Source organism: Budorcas taxicolor, chromosome 21 (assembly GCF_023091745.1).
Source record: "Budorcas taxicolor isolate Tak-1 chromosome 21, Takin1.1, whole genome shotgun sequence".
NCBI classification, from domain to species: Eukaryota; Metazoa; Chordata; class Mammalia; order Artiodactyla; family Bovidae; genus Budorcas; species Budorcas taxicolor.
Window position 1 is genome coordinate 63,214,586 of NC_068930.1, and position 4,598 is coordinate 63,219,183.

Sequence of the window (4,598 nt, forward strand, 5' to 3'; positions counted from 1 at the left end):
CCATAGAAGACGGAAGAAGTTAATCAGAGATGATGAGGTGGGGATGGATAGGATGCCAAGCACAAGAGAGGAGCCCTTTGACCAGAGGCATGGCACACCTTCCATCCTAGACAGAGGACAAGAGGGTGAGAGTGTGGCTCTAATCACATGGCCAGAGGTCAGGGAGCTCCCCTCAAATGACTCCTGCTTTCCCTGTGCTACAGAGAGATGCTATCTACTTACTGAATCCTGCTTGGAGATGCAAATGCAGAAGTCTGGGAGGGAGGACACAGGGAGACATCAGGAAACCTCAAAGTTCTAGCAGGCAGGATGGGGAGCTGGAGGTCAGGTCATTGACCTGTGTAGCAGTGTGATTTCCAGTATCTCAGCAGTGCAGGCACAGACACGAAGAGGGCAGAGGATGCTCTGGAAGTCATAGTTTCCCCTGGTTACAGGGATGAAGGAAGCATGAGTGGCTGGCACAAAGGAGAAATAATTCTATTGAAAATAATGACCAGAGAGTTTTCCAAATGACGGGATTTTATGTTTCAGACTGGGGAAATCAGGAGGGATGATAGGAGAGTCTAGTGGGGAAAGATAGAGTAATCTGGAAACAAGACGGTACTTTGAGTTTGAATAGGCAATGGTGCCTTGAGCTTGAATACACAGGATGACTTGTATATGGCTGTGTTTCCCCCTGCCTGCAGTTATCCATGGTGACTTTGCAGTCAGCAGGCTTCAGCTGAAATCTTGGGTTGACATTTAATAGTCACACAGCCTTGGCCAAGTTACCTGACCCTGTGAACTACCACTGCCCTTAAATGACCAGAGAGCATCTTCCCCAAAAGACCAGCCATTAGCAACTATTACTGTCGCTGCTACTGCTCTGATTGCTATAGTCGCTCAGTGGCTAAGTCATGTTCGACCCTTTCCAACCTCATGGACTGTAACCCACAGGCCACACATTTCAAAGGCTGGATTCCACAGACCCACCCCACTGCCTGCCCTCACAGCCAAACCAGACACCTGCTCTGGCATCTAAGTGTACCAAGTCCTATTGGCCCCATGGTGCTGCATAACGGCTGTGGTTTAGATGACTGAGGAGCACACTGAAGCAGCTGCCACCATGGGCATCAAGATTCATTTCTCTGCTAGGAGCACCTAACCCATCACTGTGGGTTTCAACAGTCTCTTCCCGATGGTCATCAGTTTCCAGGACAGCCAGAGCATCCTCTTTCTGGGCAAAGTTGTCAATCCCAATAAGCAATGGAAGTAAAATCACAATTTGCAAAGAAAACTGTACCAGGACTTCCCAGAAAGACATGCCATACCCAACAGGTACTCTCTAAGTCCAGAATGGATTTACAGCAGCTTGTTAAGCCCCCTGTGTACCCAGATAAGGCCACAGCAAACTGATTTAAGAGGAACAGCAGAGACTCGTGGGCTGCAAAGTTAAGACCACTGACCTATCATGCTGTTTGTAAACTCTGATCACACTTTCTATCATCCTAAAGGCACTATGAAGTAACTCCAGCAAATGAAATCCTGTATGTCTCCTAACTTCCCCACTTGAGACATTACTGAGATGCTGTCAAAACGATGGGCCCTCCCACTCAGAAAGTTTTAAGACCAGATTTGTGTGATCCATGGGGTCCTCTGGTGGTCTGAGTGAGGTACTGCAACGCCAAGAAGGTAGAATTCCTGGCTGAGCCTGGTGGTCCCCAGCAAAAGTGCGGTAAATAAGAGAGTCAGGATGTCTGGACTCTAAACCCAGCTGAGTTCTGGAATGCCTAGTGAGCCTGCGGAGCTGCCTTGCGCTCCCTGAACCTCTGTGATCTGTGCGTGAAGCTCTGTAAACTCATGCTCACTAGTAAAATGGTTAACCTTGAGTCTGCTTGGATGCAATCCCCCCACTTCCTCACCCCCAGTGCTTTCTTCATACAGTTCAACACTGCTCTGCCTAGGTGGAATGGCACACAGTTAGGAGACAATCGAAGGAATTAAGGTGAAGAGTGTAGTTGGTCAAGGGATATAGATCAGGGGATAGAGATCTGAAAATAGAGGGAAAGGGACGTTTCGAGACACAGCTAGGAGATACCATAGATTAGACTGAGGGATCAATTATTGATGAAGAGGTCAGGACAGTCTGCAGTAAAGATGACACTCAGGTTGCCAGCTTGGGAGCTTAGGAAACTGGAGGGAGCCATTTGGAGAGACGGTAACACAGGAGGAGGAGGATATGGGAGGAAGAGGATGAGCTCCTAATTATAGACCTGCGATGCCTGGCATCCTGGCCCGCATCCGCGACGGAAAGAACAGTCAGCATTTGTTTCTAGGGATCTGGCGTTGAGTAAGGAAATCTGAGCAGGACCCGGAAATGTGCTAACGCGGGGGAGGGACGAGACTTCTGGTGACAGTGTGGACAGCAGGGAGCCTGGGGCCCCGTGATCAGGCATGACCACACTGCAGGGACAAGAGAAAGGAAGAGGGCCGCCAAAGAGACAGAAAAAGACGAGGCGGGGTTCACAGGGACACAGTGGGAGAGAGAAAGGACAAAGAGCATTCACAGGACGGGCTGGACACACCAAGTGGAGGTCGTTGGTGACTTGCAGGAGCAGTGACAGTTGAGGTGTGGGAGGAGAAAGCAGGTGGTAGAATTTCAGAGAGAATGAGCGATGCACAGGGGCGCAGCAAGGGGAGACATTTCTTTCCAGCAATTCTGCATCCAAAAAAAAAAAAAAAAAGAAGACAGACAAGGGGGCGCTAGAGGGGATATAAAGGAAGACATTGTTTTTGAGATTCAAAGGTTTTTAAATGATTACTTGTCTTCCTGAGGAGTTGCTCCTCTAAAATCAAATCATTTGGATTATAAACATTCAGGAAGAATGGTGTGGGGAATTCCCTGGTGGTCCAGTGATTAGGACTCAGAGCTCTCATTTCTGGGGCCCAGGCTCAGTCCTTGGTCAGGGAACCAAGATTCGTAAGTCTTACAGCACAGCCAAAATAAAGCTATTTAAATAAAATAAAATAAGGTGTATATTTACTCCTCTCTGACCTTTATTCCCTCAAAATGATGATATGAAAACTATGCACATACATCAGATATACTTCAATGTTAAAAAAATCTACATAGGAGAAAGACTTTTTCCTTAAAAAAGGTCTAAGTAAAGTGTTAGTCACTCAGTTGTGTCTGACTCTTTGCGACCCCATGGACTTTAGTCCACCAGACTCCTCTGCCCAGGGGATTTCCCAGGAAAGAGTACTGGAATGAGTTGCCATTACCTTTTCCAGGGCATCTTCCCAATCCAGAGATCAAACCCAGGTCTCCCACATTGCAGGCAGATTCTTTACTGTCTGAGCCACTAGGGAAGTAAAAAAAAAAAAAAAAAAAAAAAAGCGATAGAACACATATATTTTAAAAAATTGAAAGTTAAGTGAAAAGTGAGCATGTTTGAATGCTGATGATAAGAAGCCTAGAGAGAAAAAATAGTTGACAAGTCACAGAAGGAATGTATTAATCCACAGATATCCATCAAGCTGGTTTCAGCGTTAATGGGGCCTTGACCGGCAGGGGACCTGCAGAGACAACCAGTGTGAGGTTTCCTGTCTCATGGGTGGACAGTCACCAGGAGACCCTGGCCCTAGTGTCCTGGGAGATGCTGGGAAACAGGATCCCAGGAAGATCTAGGCCCACAGCGATCCCTGGAGGGAGAGTTGACCCTGACTCAACTAGCCAAGCTGAGTCTGCCTGCCCCTGGGTTTCCCAGGTGGCACAGATGGGAAAGAACATGCCTGCAATGAGGGAGACCTGGGATTAATCCCTGGTGAAGATCCCCTGGAGAACAAAATGGCAACCCAATCCAGTGTTCTTGCCTGGAGAATCCCATGGATGGAGGAGCCTGAGGGGCTACAATCTATGGGGTTACAAAGAGTCAGACACGACTGAATGGCTAACAGGGCAGAGCAAGAGCAGGAAAGTTAGAGAACTAAGGTCTGCCCCAGGAGATTTATTATCAATTCTCAATCAACCGAAAAATAAATTTACAACAAAGAAGTGTAGTTTATAAGCCAAGAGTTGAGTAAAACAAAAGCACATAAAAATTCCTAAAAAAAAAAAAAGTCCTCAAAGAATCAAAAAATATAGCAAGAGGAAAAAACACAAAATACAGCTGGATCAAATAGAAAACAAATAGAAAGTTAGAAGGTTTACCCTAATTATGTCAATGATCATATTCAGTACATACTATAATAAGTTATTCATTCATTTATTCACCAAATATTTATTGAGTATCTTTTATCTGTTAATCGCTATAGTCTTATTGAGAACACAGTAAAAAAAAGAGTCAGAGTCCCAGCTCTCAAGAAACTTTGAGTATAGCAAAAATATTCAATTCAATTTCAATTAAAATACATCATAATATATTCTTTGAAAATAGAGTGGGTCATTTTGGATCTTTCCTTCAAACCATGTACAAAAAAGATCTCCAAATGGATCAAAAACCAAAGTATAACAGCTAAACCTATAAAATTCATAGGAGAATATGCAGAAGAAAATATTCATGCCCTTGGATTTGGCAATGGATTCTTAGATCCAACACCAAAAGCATGATGACTGTCAA